Here is a 20,102-nt window from a genome sequence, read left to right as displayed (position 1 = left end):
CTCTAGTGGACACATACATTACTGCATTTAAATGCATTTATTTTAGCGGACATATAAATTACTGCATTTAAATGCATTTATTTCCTCTGGTGGACTCATAAATTACTGCATTTAAATGCATTTATTTGCCCTCTAGTGGACACATAAATTACTACATTTAAATGCATTTATTTGCCCTCTAGTGGACACATAAATTACTGCATTTAAATGCATTTATTTGCCCTCTAGTGGACACATAAATTACTGCATTTTAATGCATTTATTTGCCCTCTAGTGGATACATAAGTTACTGCATTTAAATGCATTTATTTGCCCTCTAGTGGACACATAAATTACTGCATTTAAATGCATTTATTTAACCTCTAGTGGACACATAAATTACTGCATTTAAATAAATGTTTTGCCCTTTATTGGACACATAAAGTACTGCATTTAAATGCATTTATTTCCTCTGGTGGACACATAAATTACTGCATTTAAATGCATTTATTTGCACTCTAGTGGACACATAAATAACTGCATTTAAATGCATTTATTTTAGCGGACATATAAATTACTGCATTTAAATGCATTTAATTGCCGTCTTTTGGACACATAAAGTACTGCATTTAAATTCATTTATTTCCTCTGGTGGACTCATAAATTACTGCATTTAAATGCATTCATTTGCCGTTCTATTGGACACATAAATTACTGCATTTAAATTCATTTATTTCCTCTGGTGGACTCATAAATTACTGCATTTAAATGCATTTATTTGCCTTTTAGTGCAGTGATTCTTAACCATAGGGCCGCGGCCCACACTTGGGCCGCGAGCGCCATCTAGTGGGCCGCCAAAAAAAATTCAGTTTTGTACGTGTGGGCCGCGAGGGCCGCGGGACTGCATAGCAACTCCCAACCAAATGAGGAGAAGAAGACACTCAGCTAGCTGTACGTGTAATAGTAAGAGAAATGGTGTGTCTTTACAGAGAAAATCCTTCATTTTGCACAGAGTAGGTTTAGATCCGCCAGGATTAGGGATCGATTAATTGGGTCTGCGGCCAGAGCGAGCGAGCGCGGCGTGAACCTTTATCCCGGCGCGTCCCCGCGGCCGGGGAGGTCGGCTGAGGCTGCCGCTCGGGCTTGCGGGCTCCGTCGTTACTGCTGAAGGATGGTAGATGTAGATGCGTGGGCTGTCGCGTCTGCTGGACTGGACTGTTCGGGCTTTCGAAAAAGCATCGGAAAGTAACTGCTGCAGCACGACCAGAGAGCTGCCTGCGGTGCGGGCTGTGCCCGTCGCAGCTGATCAGGCTCGGATGAACCCGACACACTGAGTCCTGACAACTTATTAATGTAAATAACTTAAAGTAAAATCAAACTAAGTTTTGTCCTCGCTGTATTTTTAAATATGCAACCCGGAATGGACAAATTCATCCTGTTCAGTCTTCCCACTGGGACAAAACCAGTGTCTCATACGTTCAGAGACCGTGGCGTTCAAAGTGCGAAAGTGAAACGCCACTGAAACAAAACACAAAGTTTTTCATCAAACATATCCACTGAAGTCTGAACTGAAGTCACAGAAAAATAAACTGACCATCTTAAAACATCCTGACCATGTTTGGGTCCAGATACAGCTGTGAAGCAGCTTTCTCCACAGTGAACATAATTAAAACTAAATATCGTTCCAGGTTCATCAATGAGCACCTCCACATGCATATGAGAACCTGACACCATCCAGCCCAGATTTAAAGTCCTGACAGGAGAAGTTAGAGCTCAGTTCTCTCACTGATTGACAGAATGTGGGGGCATAAGATTATAAGAGGGGAATAAAGAAAAACTGCAAAACTGTTAAATTGTTAAGATGTGTTTATATTAATTTAGTATAAAAATGTGTTGAGACAATTAACAAAGAAAAGGGGAAATTCAAACTGCTGGTAGAGAAATAAAATAAGATAGCATTTGAAAAATAAAATAAAATCTACTTTACTTTTAAGGGAAAAAAATATGTTTAATTCAAGTTAAACATGTTAATTGGCAAATATGTACTTTTTTTAATATAACAGTCAGATGCAGATGTTGATACAACTATGAGGCTACTTGAATATATACACACATATATATATATATATATATATATATATATATATATATATATATATATATATATATATATATATATATATATATATATATATATATATATATATATTGTTTTAGTTGAATACCCCTGCTATACAGTGTTTATATTTAATGGGCCCCGGGCCACTCTGTACTGAAAAAATTGGGCCCCAAGGTCAGAAAGGTTAAGAACCCCTGCTTTAGTGGACACATAAATTACTGCATTTAAATGCATATATTTGCCCTCTAGTGGACCAATAAATTACTACATCTAAATGCATATATTTGCCCTCTAGTGGACCAATAAATTACTACAACTAAATGCATATATTTGCCCTCTATTGGACACATAAATTACTGCATTTAGATGCATTTATTTGCCCTCTAGTGGACACATAAATTACTGCGTTTAAATGCATTTATTTGCCCTCTAGTGGATACATAAAGTACTGCATTTAAATGCATTTATTTCCTCTGGTGGACACATAAATTACTGCATTTAAATGCATTTATTTGCACTCTAGTGGACACAAAAAATACCTGCATTTAAATATATTTATTTGCCCTCTAGTGGACACATAAAGTACTGCATTTAAATGCATTTATTTCCTCTGGTGGACACATAAATTACTGCATTTAAATGCATTTATTTGCACTCTAGCGGACACATAAATTACTGCATTTAAATGCATTTATTTTAGCGGACATATAAATTACTGCATTTAAATGCATTTATTTTAGCGGACATATAAATTACTGCATTTAAATTCATTTATTTCCTCTGGTGGACTCATAAATTACTGCATTTAAATGCATTTATTTGCCCTCTAGTGGACACATAAATTACTACATTTAAATGCATTTATTTGCCCTCTAGTGGACACATAAATTACTGCATTTAAATGCATTTATTTGCCCTCTAGTGGACACATAAATTACTGCATTTTAATGCATTTATTTGCCCTCTAGTGGATACATAAATTACTGCATTTAAATGCATTTATTTGCCCTCTAGTGGACACATAAATTACTGCATTTAAATGCATTTATTTAACCTCTAGTGGACACATAAATTACTGCATTTAAATACATTTTTTGCCCTTTATTGGACACATAAAGTACTGCATTTAAATGCATTTATTTCCTCTGGTGGACACATAAATTACTGCATTTAAATGCATTTATTTGCACTCTAGTGGACACATAAATAACTGCATTTAAATGCATTTATTTCCTCTGGTGGACTCATAAATTACTGCATTTAAATGCATTTATTTGCACTCTAGTGGACACATAAATAACTGCATTTAAATGCATTTATTTTAGCGGACATATAAATTACTGCATTTAAATGCATTTATTTTAGCGGACATATAAATTACTGCATTTAAATCCATTTATTTCCTCTGGTGGACTCATAAATTACTGCATTTAAATGCATTTATATGCCGTTCTATTGGACACATAAATTACTGCATTTAAATGCATTTATTTCCTCTGGTGGACTCATAAATTACTGCATTTAAATGCATTTATTTGCCCTTTAGTGGACACATAAATTACTGCATTTAAATGCATATATTTGCCCTCTAGTGGACCAATACATTACTACATTTAAATGCATATATTTGCCCTCTATTGGACACATAAATTACTGCATTTAGATGCATGTATTTGCCCTCTAGTGGACACATAAATTACTGCATTTAAATGCATTTATTTGCCCTCTAGTGGACACATAAATTACTGCATTTAAATGCATTTATTTGCCCTCTATTGGACACATAAATTACTGCATTTAAATGCATTTATGTCCTCTGGTGGACACATAAATTACTGCATTTAAATGCATTTATTTGCCCTCTAGCGGACACATAAATCACTGCATTTAAATGTTTTTATTTGCCCTCTAGTGGACACATACATGACTGCTCACCTTCTCATGTGGCTGGAAAACTGTGACGTCTCATTCAGCTGTTTCAGGTACTTTCCTGCAGCGTTGTCGGTATAGCAGCCAAGCAGTTGATCTGGGTTTGATTCCCAGCCAATGCCAGAAACATGAGGTCTTCATAAGTGTAATGCTTTTTGTTGGGGAAGAATATGTTTTGGACAATCAGACTTTACGTATGTGTACATGGCTTCAAGCTTTTTTGGGAAATGAGTCCTAATTGTTGACTTGACAGACATTCAATTAGACATATAGTCTCACGCATATATGTGCAAGAAGACAGGTAACATGTATCTTTATGTGGTGGCACGTTCACTATTATTTAAGTTTGGGATCTGAAGATCTTTTTCTGTTTACCGACAACACCACCTTTGATTAGGGCCCAAGGACCCGTACTAAAGGTCAATTATCACCTCTACAAAAGGACACGAATGTTCGTTCACTCAGGGAGGGAGATAGGGGACAGAGTTCAATAATACAAACAATATTTTATTATTTAAAAAAGGCACATTGGTTGGGGCAATAAAACAAAAAAGGAGCTCAATTAAAGAAAGGGGAAAGGGTTTACGGATTACGCCTTACCGGCTGACCTCTTGGCATGAAAGAGAAGCAAGATGTAGGTTTTCAGCATTCACACATGATGCCAATGTTGGTCTTCAGGTAAAGCATTGTACTACAGTCTTGAAACGTTGCTACTTGGAGGAGAAAAACCACAAATTGCATAAATCTCTGGGGCTCGTCCGGGAATTGAACCTGGGACCTCTCGCACCCAAAGCGAGAATCATAGTACTAGACCAACGAGCCACAAAACACATATCTGCCAAACAAAAAATCACGGTCACATCAAACCTGTCTAGAAGTTTTTTTTATAACATTAAGAGGGAATAGAAATAGAAACTGAATGATGATCAATAACCTGCTGCACAGTTTCTGTAGTTTAGTGGCTATCGTGTTTGTCTCACATGAAAAAGGTCCTTGTCTGGCTGAACTTCTGGATCAGGACCTCTCAGTGAACAGAGAATATCATCCACTGGAAGATTTACAGCACTGTTTTGTATTAGAAGAACTTCATCAATGACAGCTTTTTTAGCAGGAAAAGCACAACTGCCTATGGTGTGTGGAAGAGTGATTTTTATCTTATTGACCATTGTTCATATGTATCAGTCATGCATATCCAAAACAGGCTTTCTCCCCGTCGGGGAATCGAACCCCGGTCTTCTGCGTGACAGGCAGAGATAATGTCCACTATACTAACGAGGACATCTGATAATCTGTGATCGATAGTTCACAACAAAATTGGTCCCGGCAGGTTAGCTGTGAGATAAGTACGGGAACAAACCTCAGACTAATGTTTCTGATTCAAACAAACACACATTTATTTCAGCCAAATGTTCAAGCATGTGACATGTTGTTGTGGCCGAGTGGTTAAGGCGATGGACTTGAAATCCATTGGGGATTCCCCGCGCAGGTTCAAATCCTGCCAACAACGGTTAATGTTTGAACATGCAAGAAGACTTGCAGTTGTTAACCGTAGACTAAAATGTCTTTCAAAATTTATCAGTTTTTTTTTTGTCAGATGTAAGGAATTAGCTTTAAAAACCAAATAACGTTAGTTTTTTTGGTTGAAACACAAGTCAGACTTGGGCATTAGCATTGGCCCAAAACAAACACTGACAATGTTTCTCAGTGTAGTAAGTGCTTCCTGTTGGTCCATAACATTATCTAAGCATGAGAAAGCAGACTGAACTCTCATCACATTTTAACAGCCCTCATGAATATTGAGGTGATTATTGTTGCTCGTCAGTGAACAGTCGTTGGCTGACCGTCACTGCCAGGGTTCTTGAGAAAGCTTTGATCCAGTCAGGAGTGGGTACAAAGAGAGATCTGTTCATTCAAATGTCAATGACAGTTGTCATTATCAAACCTCTCCAGGTCTATGGTCTCTTTCTAAGAGAATGTTGTAATGCAATGGATGACAACACATGTCTAACTGAATATACCTGCAAACATGCAGCTTATACAACAAGAAGTTGATGTATAAGCTAAGGGACAAATGGCTGTAAGTAGCTTGTGATATTGAAGAAACCATCATCAAAGAGTTACTTTCCCTGACATGACTGCTCACCTTCTCATGTGGCTGTAAAACTGTGACGTCTCATTCAGCTGTTTCAGGTACTTTCCTGCAGTGTTGTTGGTATAGCAGTCAACATGGCTGCTTGCCAAGCAGTTGACCTGGGTTTGATTCCCAGCCAATGCAAGAAACATGAGGTCTTCATAAGTGTAATGCTTTTTGTTGGGGAAGAATATGTTTTGGACAATCAGACTTTACGTATGTGTACATGGCTTCAAACTTTTTGGGGAAATGAGTCCTAATTGTTGACTTGACAGACATTAAATTAGACATATAGTCTCACGCATATATGTGCAAGAAGACAGGTAACATATATGTTTATGTGGCGGCACGTTCACTATTATTTAAGTTTGGGATCTGAAGATCTTTTTCTGTTTACCGACAACACCACCTTTGATTAGGGCCCAAGGACCCGTACTAAAGGTCAATCATCACCTCTACAAAAGGACACGAAGGTTCGTTCACTCAGGGAGGGAGATAGGGGACAGAGTTCAATAATACAAACAATATTTTATTATTTAAAAAAGGCACATTGGTTGGGGCAATAAAACAAAAAAGGAGCCCAATTAAAGAAAGGGGAAAGGGTTTACGGACTACGCCTTACCGGCTGACCTCTTGGCATGAAAGAGAAGCAAGATGTAGGTTTTCACCATTCACACATGATGCCAATGTTGGTCTTCAGGTAAAGCATTGTACTACAGTCTTGAAAATTTGCTACTTTGCTACATCTTCTCTCTCCTCCCTGCCTCCTCCTCCATCTTCTCTCTCCTCCCTGCCTCCTCCTCCATCTTCTCTCTCCTCCCTGCCTCCTCCTCCATCTTCTCTCTCCTCCCTGCCTCCTCCTCCATCTTCTCTCTCCTCCCTGCCTCCTCCTCCATCTTCTCTCTCCTCCCTGCCTCCTCCTCCATCTTCTCTCTCCTCCCTGCCTCCTCCTCCATCTTCTCTCTCCTCCCTGCCTCCTCCTCCATCTTCTCTCTCCTCCCTGCCTCATCCTCCATCTTCTCTCTCCTCCCTGCGTCCTCCTCCATCTTTTCTCTCCTCCCTGCCTCCTCCTCCATCTTCTCTCTCTTCCCTGCCTCCTCCTCCATCTTCTCTCTCCTCCCTGCCTCCTCCTCCATCTTCTCTCTCTTCCCTGCGTCCTCCTCCATCTTCTCTCTCCTCCCTGCGTCCTCCTCCATCTTCTCTCTCCTCCCTGCCTCCTCCTCCATCTTCTCTCTCTTCCCTGCCTCCTCCTCCATCTTCTCTCTCCTCCCTGCCTCCTCCTCCATCTTCCCTCTCCTCCTTGCCTCCTCCTCCATCTTCTCTCTCCTCCCTGCCTCCTCCTCCATCTTCCCTCTCCTCCTTGCCTCCTCCTCCATCTTCTCTCTCCTCTCATCCGCCTCCTCCATCTCCAGTCTCCTCTTTGTGTCCTGCACTCTCTTCCAAAAAAAAAACAAACCCACAGGTTATATTTCCTCTGTACTACTTCTACCTCCTTGAACCGCCACCTTACTGTGGTGGAGGGGTTTGTGTGCCCGAGTGATCCTAGGAGCTATGTTGTCGGGGGCACTTACGCCCCAGGTAGGGTCTCCCATGGCAAACAGGTCCTGGGTGTCGGGCCAGACTAAGAGCGGTTCATAAAGCCATTCATGAGGAGGAAGACACCAAGGACCGCTACGTCGCCCGGATCGGCGTCACCGGGGCCCCTCCATGGATCCAGGCCTGGGGTTGGGGCTCGTAGGCGAGCGCCTGGTCGCCGGGTCTTTGCCCGTGGGACCCGGCCGGGCTCGGCCCAAAACGGCGACTCCACACCAGCGGAGGGCGGGATCTGCCGTTCCAACGGGTGCTGCCGAGGATCAAAAAGAATGACTCGCGCAGCGTTAACCCTTTAGTGACCATACACTTTTAGTGTGTGGGTTACATGTGCAGCAGCTTATTGATCATCATTCAATTTTTATTTCTCACATGTACAAAGGAAATCCTGGATTGCTCCAAATAGGCCCTGTGGCTTAGTTGGTGAAAGCGCCTGTCTAGTAAACAGGAGATCCTGGGTTCAAATCCCAGCAGAGCCTCTAAACTCCAAAGTCTTGAGATGCCTGAAAGATCACATATCTCTCACTGCTGGTTCTGGCAGTATTTCACACACGCTTGCTTAATTATAGCAGAGTACTTTTTCAAAAGTACTCCTGCTCTTAGTGAACGTGGATGCTCTCTGTTTTGTCATTCTATTGGATAACTTCTAATCTCTCCTTATTTTTGTAATAAGCGGAGAGGGTAGCTAAACCAAAGTGTTCTCTAAAGAGTGAATGTGAGTTAGGACACCAGATCTAACTATCTGAATGCTCTGTAACCACAGAGGGACTCAAACCCTCAATCTTCTGATCCGAAATTAGCCTTGTCCATTAGGCCACGTGGTCCACGAGTTGATACTCTTTCTCATATGTTTGTCAAGTCATCAATTAGGACTAATTTGAAAAAGAAGTTTGCAGCCAGGTACACATACGTAAAGTCTGATTGTTTAAAACATTTTCTTCCCCAAAACGCACTTAGAAAGCCCTCAGGTCAACAGCTTGACAAGCAGTCATGCTGACCACTATACCACCAACACTGCAGGAAAGAACCTGACACAGCTGAAGGAGACATCACAGTTTTCCACCCACATGAGAAGGTTTTTTACTGAAGGAAGAACCTGAAAGCAGAATAGTGTTCAAATAAATGCTCAGGAAGAGAATGATCATGCTGGTGTTGTTGACTGGTTAAAGCTGTACTGTTCAAAGATGCTCTCAGTGGCACCAGGCAAAAACCACAGCCAGCTCCAAAAGGCAGAAATACAATTATGTAGGCATCTTCAACATCCTCGAGTAACAGTATGGACAGAAGCATGATCCTCCACTTCTCCCAAGAGTCCATTGTGTATCCAGCAGCAAACTTCATCATCATCAGTGCAAGAAGGCTCCCCTCTGCCCTGCCCTGTTGTCAAGAAAACTTGGTCAATTGCATACAATTACTCTGCTATAGTTAAACAGAAAGGGTAATACACCCACCCCCCCATAAAAACAAGAAAAGATGTACACCCCATGTTCCACTCTGGTCAGGATGTACTAAATCCCTCTTGAGTGGATTTGTGTGTGCAGCCACCTTTTACAATAAGCAGGCTTTGGTGTTTATGAAAGGTAACTCAAAACGCCAATGTAAGATGAGGAAAGAAGTTTATGTGATAATAACTTTTGAAAGTTTCTCCACAATATTGAACACTGGATTTTTCCCAAAAATTGTATTCAAAGACAGAATATCTAAGAAGTAAAGCATCACATATATTTCAAGGAGGGAATAAAGAATCTTTTAAAGGCTATTGCTGAAGTCCTAATGGCCTAGTGGACAAGGAACCTGGTGGATAAAAGACAGTGACAGCTCCATGAGTTGTCTATTCTTCTACCAAGGCCTGAAACTGGGAAAAGGAAAAATTTTAAATGAATTATTGTGTCCCTTATGCGCCGCTTGCCGGGTCCTTACCACTGGCAGAGTCCGTTGTCCTTGGCTAAGTGTCCGGGCCGTAACACCCCCCCTCTCCACTGCAATCAATTGAGGTGAAATGGTGTGAAAATCTGATGCAAACACCCTAGTGGATTTTGTTGTGTCCGTGGCACCTTTTCTTAGTTTTTCCAAAAATTTGAGAAGCACTCTTGCTGCCACAGAGGTGCTGTGACCCGGATTCGAACCAGGATTACTGTGGCCACAAAGCAGAGTACTCACAACTATACGATTACAGCTTGAAAGGGTACTTGTACCCAGCTTTAGATATGTGCTCCGTTTCTGCAGTTATGTCACTGAACACAGTGAGAGGTTGGAAGAAGAGTTTACGGAGGTGTGCCGCCCCTGTCGTCAGGTAAGGGCATTTGTTTCGAATGAGATATGAGGAAGGAAGAGAATGAATAAAAGATGTCCCATGAAAGACAAACATAATTCGTGAGCCGGGGCAGCTTTGGAAACATTATGGAAGATGGCCTATCCTGCGGCACCTTTGAAGTGTACATTTCCGGGCATACACAGAGACAAATGAAAAAAGCAAGTAAATAAATGACACAGAAGAAGGAATGGGTACACTACCGAGGTTGTGACTGGGAGAATATTAATTTGAGCTAGCCCTGTCCACTGTCCCATGGAGTTCCCTGTGAGCCCCAGATGAGCCGAACGAGGCACCATTGCATGCCCCGAAAACGTGAACGCCTTCGGATTGACCTGGAACTGAAGGAGGCCCAGCTGCTGTGCCCATGCTACATCCCCTCATCCATATGGCGACGAGGAGAACCGGAGAGAGAGAGAGAGACGCTCATCACCAGGGTCACCTGTGGAGCGTAACCATCCAAAAGTGTTAAGTGGGAACTAGTTGAGTAAAGACAAGTTAAATGAGGACCAGTTGAATGAGGGCTAGTTGAAAAGGAGTAGTTGAATGATGACGAGTTGAGTAAGGCCTAGTTGAATGAGGGCTAGTTGGGTGAGTACTGGTTAAAATAGAATTGCCTAAAAGGACAGACGAGGTGGCCGAGTGGTTAAGGCGATGGACTGCTAATCCATTGTGCTCTGCACGCATGGGTTCGAATCCCATCCTCGTCGTGCTTGATTCTCCTGCGATTTGAGGTGTTCCTTAGAGTTACTATGAGGTGTTTTTATCCCACCATGGCATGATGCTGTCCTTGCTTTAGATAACCTAAGATGATCACTTGCATTACCCGTAAGCTACATTTTCTTCATATAGAGTCAGTACAATACAATTTACGCGCTTTCCAGAGACCAAACACATGACCCCCAAACAACTGTCAAATAAACACTGGCAAGGAACAAAACCCCCTTTCAGAGAAAAGACCTGCTGAAAACCAGGTGGCTAGAGAAATAAGAGGAGTGAGATAGAAAAAAAAGGATGAAGAACAGAGAAAAGTGGGAAAAAGATATGTTGTCAAAGGTAAAACAAGTGCAGATATATTAGTATTAATGCACCGTTAACAGGACAACTAACAGTTCCATGTAAATATCCATCAAACATCAAGTACTTTCTCTGACTAAACTCACCCATTTAACAAAAGTGTCCATAAAGTGGAAGTACATCAGTTATCCTTTCTTTAAAACTGAAATAAATGTGTTTGTTTAATTGAATCAGAAACGTTCTCTCCTTATTTTGTCAATAACCAGAGAGGGTAGCTAAACCAAAGTGTCCTCTAAAGAGTGAATGTGAGTTAGGACAGCAGATCTAACTTTCTGAAGGCTCTATAACCACAGAGGGACTCGAACCCTCAATCTTCTGATCCGAAGTCAGACGCCTTGTCCATTAGGCCATGTGGTCCACGAGTTGCTCCTCTTTCTCATAAAAAAACAGACATTGGTCTTCCACACAAAGTCTGTGTTTTTTTAATATTAAAAAGCTCTCTTCCGGCTCTCAACAAAGGCGGACGCCTCTCTGCTCCTCTCCCTTATCTATCTGCCCTGCTACTGCTTTTTGTCCTGTCCCGTCTTCAGAGTCCCTTCTTTTCACTCCTCTGAAACTCCGGATCAATCAAGGAATTGATTAACTGGCCTCTCAGCACAATCGACCACATTTTTGCGACGAGAAGTCAGGGGGTAAGGGAGCCCTCTTGCCCCGATGGAACATTTTTTGCTGGATACACAATGGACTCCTGGAAACATTGGAAGCCTTTGTGTCTCAAGATTCTGTCTGTCGAGGACGTTGAAGACGCCTTCATAATTGGATTTATGATAGCAGGATTTCTCCTAATTGGAGCGGGGGGATTCCTCGTTTATCGACAAACGCGTAAGTCGGTGACAGCTGCTTTGGCCCTCTCCGAGCTGCCTAACGTGACTGAAGGGATAAGCGCTGCGACTAACACAGGCAAGGCCGCAAGCTGGATGCAGGCTTTTGCAGGCTAGCGGCGGTCTTCGAGCTCATTGGCAAGATTGAAAAGAACTTGTAGAAGTTGGAAGCTCGGCTTGGCGGGAATTGACCACAGATTCGTCTGTTTGGAGTCGCCATTGATGAACCAGAGACTTAAGGCAGATGGAAAATTACTGGAATCTGCCTGTTTTTCAATACAATTGTTGATTCTACAATCTGACCTTGACAAAGTAGCTTGGCCGGCTGCTTCAGTCACAATCTCCCTGGAGGAATAAAAGCAAGATGCTCTGCCCCCACTAGCCCTCCCCTTCCCAGGACATCTGTGGACCTGTTTCAGAACTGTACCAGGCCGTCTGATAACATCAAGGACAATGGCTGAGGAGTAGCTCTGGGGCAAAGTTCACAGACTTACCGCTCACACACACACATTTGCTGATAACCACACCCCCCTCATCTCAACACCTTCCCCGGCTCCAGCTCCCCTCTTATCAGCCCCCCTAACACGGTCTCTAGGTTCGAGCGCCACGAAGGCCACGGCGCTCGCTTGGATGCACCGTTTCTACAGATTTTGGAACAATCTATAATAACTGCACCAGCACTCCCTTTTTGGCACAACACTGGCCTGACCTCGCGTCGAGAAAGATTTGGTGAATTGTGTTGAGAGACGAACTAACCAATTCCATGATTTTAGAAATGTTTGCAGGATATGAAAAGAAGAGGCTCAGAGAGCATCCACGTTCACTAAGAGAAGGAGTACTTTTGAGAGAATTACTGCCAGAACCAGCAGTGAGAGATATGTGATCTTTCAGGCATCTCAACACATTTGAGTTTAGAGGCTCTGCTGGGATTTGAACCCAGGATCTCCTGTTTACTAGACAGGCGCTTTGACCAACTAAGCCACAGGGCCTCCATGTTATAGCTCTGAAGCAGCCTCATGCCACCTCACTGTGCTATGTTTAGAGCACTAACCTCTGCAACTTCTGTGTACAGAGCAGAATGGATCAGCAGTCCATCAACTTAACCTCTCAGTTACGTTGTCTCCATGGTGATTCCTCCTACCAGAAACAACTGGGGCCTCACATATGAACATAACCTGCTGTGAGTCCAGTTGGACACACGTGCTGCCATGCCAGTGCTAGAATTTATATATTTTTTTTCCTTTTCTTTCGCACAACAGTTCCTTTATACAAGAAAGCTACGTCTAAAAGGACACCATGATGCGATTGTCTTGTCATAAGTGCATGCAGCTTGCTCAGTGCCAGTATGGGACCCGGACTAAAGGTCAATTATCACCAATTATCAGGAGTTCAATAATACACACAACATTATATCATTTAAAATAGGCACATGGGTTGGTGAAATAACACAAAAAAGGGGAAAGGGTTTATGGACTACGGCTTACCAGCTGATCTCTTGGCATGAAAGAGGAGCAAGATGTGGGTTTTCAGCATTTACACATCATGCCGATGTTTGTCTTCAGGTAAAGCAAAACAGTGTATTACAGTCTTGAATCTTTGCTACTTGGAGGAGAAAACCACCAATTGCATAATTCACTGGGGCTCGTCCGGGAATTGAACCCGGGACCTCTCGCACCCGAAGCAAGAATCATACTACTAGACCAACGAGCCACAAAACACACAACTGGCCAACAAAAACTCCATGTCATCAGAAGCAGGCGCTGTCATTAATGACATCACCAAAGATGATGGTTCTGGAGGTTAAAAACAGCAATCAGTAAAATAAACAATAATAACAAAAGAAATCTGACAAAAACAACTGAAAAAGAAACATTATTTTGTCACAGCAGCTTGAAAATATGGAAACTTCCCCAAGCGTGTGCAAAACCTTGAGTTACAGTCTCCCAAACTAAGTAAAGACATTCTAATTGAGTTCACACTTGGGGGGTAACTGACTGTCAGACACATCACGTAAAGAAATACACATTTGGTCAAGAAGAATTGGAGGAGTACCCCACCATGTGGCATGAGTGAAGAGCAGCAAAGCATTAAAGTCATTAAACTGACTAGAATATAATTGATATAGCAAGCAGCATTTGTAGGAACGCCAGACCAGATCAAGCTCCGCTGGAAGACGCTGGAAAAGGTGAACTGTACATACATCTATACACATCTTAACATAAACAATATAATAATTATTCTATATACCATTTTACATACATTTTGCTGAATCCCCACACAATCACTACCTCATGTCTCCTCTTCCCTGTATTTGCCAAAAATCTACAAGATTATAAATTGTTCTTACAGATTTCATCTCTCCACTGGCTGGTTCAAATAAAATAAAACCTGTAGGTAAAGTGTCATCTACCCTAGGCTAGTTTTATCAATAAAAAGAAAGCAGTGAATTGGGATTCAGAAGATTCTCCTTCAGTCATGGCCGTCTGGCCTGATTCTAAATTACTGATCTGTGAGGGTTGAGGGTGGTCTTTAAGATCCCCTGCACCGATATAAAGGTTCAAAAGGAGATGGACACTGACTTTCCAATGACATTGATACACAGTTATTAAGTTCAAATACTGGAAAACTGAAGACTGACTTTTTCCAGACAGAAAGACTTCAATGGAAGAAAAACCTGCAACGTTTAAAGCAGAATTGAGCAGCATTTCCTGTCATGTTTAAGAGGAACAACAACTGAAAGTTTATCCAGGACTTTTCAAAACCTCTGAAATGCCTTATATTTGAAAAAACATGAAGAAAAAGGAGAAACAAAACCTTCCAAATGTGACCTGAGTAGCTCAGCTGGAAGAGCATCAGACTTTTAATCTGAGGGTCCAGGGTTCAAGTCCCTGTTCAGGTGGATTAACTGCTGACAGCTGTTTCTGACTGGTAAGTAATGACATGATCATTTTCAATATTCATCTTAAACTATTAAAAAAACGAATGGAGGAAAGAGAGAAACAAAGTTCTCATGCAAGACCTCGGTATCTCAGATGTCGAGCATCAGACTCTTAATCCGAGGGACCTGCATGTTTCCAAACAATAATGTAACAATGTTAATGGCAGCAAAGTGGGACTTGTTCACTCTGAGCCAGGACAAAAACTACTGAAAGTCCAGATTAAAGATAAGGAGGAGGAAGCGGGAGAACAAGCTGCAGCAGAACAATGTGAGAGATGTCCGATCTGGGATGAAGAAGAACAGGCTTCAGGCAGAAGGAGATCCAGATAGATGGAGGTCTCATCTTCCACCTCATTCATGGTTTTGCTACTGCTCCATCATCGTCTCCTCCGGCACCAGGAGATGCTGGACCCGTCCACCTCCCACCTGTCTGTCTCTAGCATTCTCCTGGTACTTCACCGCATGTTTAGCTGAAACCCAGCTGCTATCTCCACTTCAACAAAACACAAACACCTTTTATGTGATTCTGATCAGAGTATTGTTGTCCATGTAGACATACGTGTTGACTGTTTGAGTTCATTTTCATACAGTTTTTCTATATTGCTTAAACACATTTCACGATACTGCCCTCACTTTTCACAAAACTCTAAACACAAAACACTTTTCTAAAGCTACGTACACTAAACCTCACAGTTTCTTTTCAAAACCAACCCATCACACCAAAACAGTTGCTCATATGCTCAAAAACCAACCCATCACACCAAAACAGTTGCTCATATGCTCAAAAACCAACCCATCACACCAAAACAGTTGCTCATATGCTCAAAAACCAACCCATCACACCAAAACAGTTGCTCATATGCTCAAAAACCAACCCATCACACCAAAACAGTTGCTCATATGCTCAAAAGCAAACTCTGACACCAAAATACCACTCAAGGCTTGCAGAAATGTAAACACTACTGAGCATCATTAACCACATTACCAAAAAAATTGAAAACACAATTTTCACAGTGTGAGACTGTTCTTTTTACAGCTTCACAACTGCCAGGATGCATTTGAGCAACCCGTATTTATTCTCAAATATGTTTTGGGCATTTACTATAGATTTGTGCATTTCATGGGAATAGTTACATAATGCAGAAAATGCAGTAATATCACAACTCAATGCAAAAATGAGTACTGTAAACTCCATAGAGCATCCATTACACACAAGAGATACAGTACAGTAACAATTGAGAACACAATGTTCAGGGTGGTATTTCTTTTATTACAGTACGTTTGAAAATTGACACAGTATGTTGTATGTTGACACCGAAATCATGAGGCGGCATCACGTTGGGCTGGGTCGGGCCACAGGACCTCATCAACGTCACAGGCAATATTGTCCATAGCCAAACAACGTGGGAAGAATGCCCTGGCATGCCGCACCCAGCCTTGGAACACCTCCACAGCCACATCATCACAGGCCAGGTCCATAGCCCTGAGAAGGTTCTCTCTGGTGTAAGGTTGGCGGTCATAGACCTTCCACCGCCATGATGAGAAGAAATCCTCTATTGGGTTTAGGAACGGAGAGTAGGGTGGCTGACACACATTACTGTAATGAACTGCTGATTGATGTTACAGTAAACCACTCTCTGACCTGGATGCTGCGATGGAAGCTAACATTGTCCCAGAGGATGACGTATATGGGAAGATCAGCTGGCCCAGGAATCTGCTGGTCTGACACGAACTCCTCTTCTTCTGTCTTGATCATCCATTTTTGTTTTTGAGCCTTCAGCAAACTGTACTGACTTATATAGGTGTGGTCACATCATTTGCAATAGGTGTTTTCAATTATGAGTCGTTGTGTTTACTGATTGAAACCAGGTATGTTCATTGTGTTCAAGTTTTGCTGATTGTGGGTAGCATTTTGCATCACATGAGCTTCACAATGCATATTGGAGCAGAGTTATATGCAAAATGTGTTTTAGCACAGCAAAATGTGTTTAGAGTTTTGAGAAAAAGGGGATGGGTTTTGTGAACAGTGTCTACAGGTGAATTGTGTTTGTGGTTGTGGCAAAAGGGGCATAGTTTTACTAAATGTGTTTAGGCAACTGGTCATTTGGTTTAGAGTACTGGGTTTTGTGTTTTGGCAATAGAGAAAAACTGTAAAGACTGCTAACTTTCCCCCAGCGTTAAGAGAACTCTTAACGCCCTCATGTTTGCTGCGATGGCTGGGAATCAAACCCAGGTCAACTGCTTGGTAAGCAGCCATGCTGAGTGACCACTACACCACCAACGCTGCAGGAAAGTACCTGAAACTGCTGAATGAGACGTCACAGTTTTCCAGCATTACGACCAGATGAGCAGTCTCCATGTCAGGGAAAGTAACTATTTGATGATGTTTCTCCAATATCACAAGATACTTACCTCCATTTGTCCATCAGCTTATACAACAACTTCTAGATTACCGTCTTCATGTTTGCAGGTATATTCAGTTAGACATGTGGAAACAGCATCCTCTTAGAAAGAGACCATAGACTTGGAGAGGTTTGTCATTGACATTTGAATGAACAGATCTCTCTCTTTGTACCCACTCCTGACTGGATCAAAGCTTTCTCAAGAACCCTGGCAGTGACGGTCAGCCAACGACTGTTCACTGATGACCAATAATCACCTCAATATTTATTTAATTCAATTCAATTCAATTTTATTTATATAGCGTCTAATACAACAAAAGTTTTCTCTAGACGCTTTCCAGAACCAGAACATAAACATAAACCCCCGAGCAATTATTACATAAACAATGGCAGGTTAAAAACTCCCCTAGTGGGAGAAAAACCTTCAGTGGCAAGAAAAACTCCCCTTTAGGAGGAAGAAACCTGGACCTGGACCATAAGTCCAGGTCCAGTGGACCATAAGTCCAGGTCCAGGGGGTAGGAACCTGGACCAGGACCAGGTTCATAAGGGGGGACCCTCCTGCCGAAGTCCAGACTGGGGGAGTCGGGGACATCAGCAACACAGCAGGCAGATGGAAGCAACAGCAGTGTTTTTTTAACATACAACAAAAGACGACATCGAGTTACAATGATATGTATCTAGGTGTGTGTGTGTGTGTGTGTGTGTGTGTGTGTGTGTGTGTGTGTGTGTGTGTGTGTGTGTGTGTGTGTGTGTGTGTGTGTGTGTGTGTGTAAATAATATAATGAAAGTAAATAAAGATTAATTTGAAAAATAACTAGATAATTATCATATATATATAGACTTTATTACAGGCTCATGGCCCACATGGTAGGAACAATACAACACATAAGAGAATAAAAAAATAAAAGAATAAAATACAAATGCATATATAGAGAGACAAATATAAAATACAGTTTACAGTTCAAGAGAGACACTCATTCCACCGTCCTCTAATGGTGGACGTGTACCTGACAGAGCTACGGCTGGGGTCCGTCATCAGCCTAATTAGACCATTCAATGACGAGTCCAGTCGGCACATGAACTTATATGTCAGGTTCCTTAAGAGAGCCTTAAAGGTGGTGAGACCCAAGGAGCAGAGGAGCTCACTAGCTCTGGTGCTCCTAGGTTTATGTAACAGGATTCTTAGACAATCGTTGTAGGCTACTTGTAGTTTTTGTAGGCTCCCCCTTTTATAGTTCACCCACAATGGGGCTGTATATAGGGGGGTGCAGTATGTTCTAAACAGGTTTACTTTTACCTCAGTAGTACAATGATGAAATTTTCTAACCAACATATTTGCTTGTATATAAAGCATTCTCCTCTGTCTTGACATGTCTTCATCATCCTCAAGGGTATCTGTAATGATGTGACCAAGATATTTTGTACTTTTAGCCACACATACTGTTTGCCCAGACAGGCGAAAGTTTGGGAATCTGAGCTCCCCATCTTCCTTAGCTCTACAGATTAAGACCATGCTCTTCTTAGCATTATACTTGATGTTAAAATCTAACCCATAGTTCGAACATATATTTAAAAGCTGTTGGAATCCACTGCTACAGGGGGAAATGATGCTAAGGTCATCTGCATACATGAAGTGATTAATTAAAGTATCACCCATCATACAGCCTGTCTTACATTCTCCCAGCTGCTTGGATAGACCATCCATATATAAGTTAAAGAGGGCGGGGCTTAAAATCCCCCCCTGACGGATGCCATTACCCACACGAAAGGGGGTGGATAATGTGCTCCCCCATCTAACTTGCATTTGCTGGTTTGCATACCAGTAGACTAGGATGCGAATTAGCCAGTTAGGTACACCCCTAAGTTTGAGCTTATTGAAAAGCTTATAATGGTGGATGAGATCAAAGGCTCGAGAAGCATCAATGAAACCCACAATCATACTGGAACCTTGACTTCTGTATGTCTCCACTGCCTCTTTCAGAGCGTAGATACATTGGTCGGTACTGTGTTTAGGCTTAAAGCCAAACTGATTATCTGTAGTGGTTATATATACACTTAAATGGTCAAGAAGAAGTCTTTCTAAGACTTTAGACAATATACTTGCGAGAGCTATTGGTCTGTAATTATCAATGCTTCCAACTTTACCTGCTTTGTCTTTTATTACCGAGACCAGCACAACAGACAGCAGGGAGTCTGGAAGGGTACCATGAGTCAGCAGCCCAGAGAAGCAGATAGACAGCAGTACTGCCAATCTGGGCCCAGCTAGCTTTAAATGCTCTGCTGTTAAAGTGTCCAAGCCACTGGATTTTCCATCAGCAAGTTTCCCTATGGCATTAAAAACCTCCTGGGTGTTGAAAAAGACATTGTTTTCTTCTTCAATTATGCCTACTTCATAAGGCTGTCCTTTGACACAATTGAAAAGTGTTGCATAATGCTGCCTCCAGAGGTCGGCGATGTCTACAGGATTTGTTACCCCCTCTACATTGCATGGGAGAGGTGCTTGGGCCCTATTAATAGATCTTATTGCATATTTATACTTAGCATTTGTTTTTTTCTTGTGTTCAAGGGCAGGTCCCTGTCTGGGCCTCCCTGCTGTTACCCAGGCCTTATGGGCTTTATTGGCTTCTTCATGGTGGCCAGCTACGAATTGATTCCACCCAGGCCTAGTGTGCTTGGCCTTCCTATTACGGGTGAATAAAGACCTGCTAGCGTCCTGTAGGGCTCGCACTATTTCATTATACAACACACACAAGTTTTCACCATGGGAGGAGTCAACACAATTTACATTTGTGCAACATATGGCA

General features: G+C 41.9%; 9 non-coding genes across 9 annotated transcripts; 4 read left to right on the top strand and 5 right to left on the bottom strand.

The window, feature by feature from the left end:
- Positions 1-5,233: 5,233 nt before the first annotated feature.
- Positions 5,234-5,305, bottom strand: trnad-guc (transfer RNA aspartic acid (anticodon GUC)). Its single transcript has one exon. It is a non-coding gene; the product is annotated as a tRNA-Asp (tRNA).
- A 147-nt stretch (positions 5,306-5,452) lies between these two features.
- On the top strand, positions 5,453-5,534 carry trnas-uga (transfer RNA serine (anticodon UGA)). The gene has a single exon. It is a non-coding gene; the product is annotated as a tRNA-Ser (tRNA).
- A 2,619-nt stretch (positions 5,535-8,153) lies between these two features.
- On the top strand, positions 8,154-8,227 carry trnat-agu (transfer RNA threonine (anticodon AGU)). Its single transcript has one exon. It is a non-coding gene; the product is annotated as a tRNA-Thr (tRNA).
- A 2,460-nt stretch (positions 8,228-10,687) lies between these two features.
- On the top strand, positions 10,688-10,769 carry trnas-gcu (transfer RNA serine (anticodon GCU)). Its single transcript has one exon. It is a non-coding gene; the product is annotated as a tRNA-Ser (tRNA).
- A 651-nt stretch (positions 10,770-11,420) lies between these two features.
- Positions 11,421-11,493, bottom strand: trnar-ucg (transfer RNA arginine (anticodon UCG)). The gene has a single exon. It is a non-coding gene; the product is annotated as a tRNA-Arg (tRNA).
- Positions 11,494-12,872: 1,379 nt separating this feature from the next.
- Positions 12,873-12,946, bottom strand: trnat-agu (transfer RNA threonine (anticodon AGU)). Its single transcript has one exon. It is a non-coding gene; the product is annotated as a tRNA-Thr (tRNA).
- A 649-nt stretch (positions 12,947-13,595) lies between these two features.
- On the bottom strand, positions 13,596-13,667 carry trnap-cgg (transfer RNA proline (anticodon CGG)). Its single transcript has one exon. It is a non-coding gene; the product is annotated as a tRNA-Pro (tRNA).
- Positions 13,668-14,783: 1,116 nt separating this feature from the next.
- On the top strand, positions 14,784-14,856 carry trnak-uuu (transfer RNA lysine (anticodon UUU)). Its single transcript has one exon. It is a non-coding gene; the product is annotated as a tRNA-Lys (tRNA).
- A 2,247-nt stretch (positions 14,857-17,103) lies between these two features.
- On the bottom strand, positions 17,104-17,179 carry trnag-acc (transfer RNA glycine (anticodon ACC)). The gene has a single exon. It is a non-coding gene; the product is annotated as a tRNA-Gly (tRNA).
- Positions 17,180-20,102: the final 2,923 nt, after the last annotated feature.

Source organism: Cololabis saira, chromosome 10 (genome assembly GCF_033807715.1).
Source record: "Cololabis saira isolate AMF1-May2022 chromosome 10, fColSai1.1, whole genome shotgun sequence".
NCBI classification, from domain to species: Eukaryota; Metazoa; Chordata; class Actinopteri; order Beloniformes; family Belonidae; genus Cololabis; species Cololabis saira.
The sequence above is the reverse complement of the archived record's forward strand: the minus strand, read 5'-3'. Positions and strand labels throughout refer to the sequence as shown.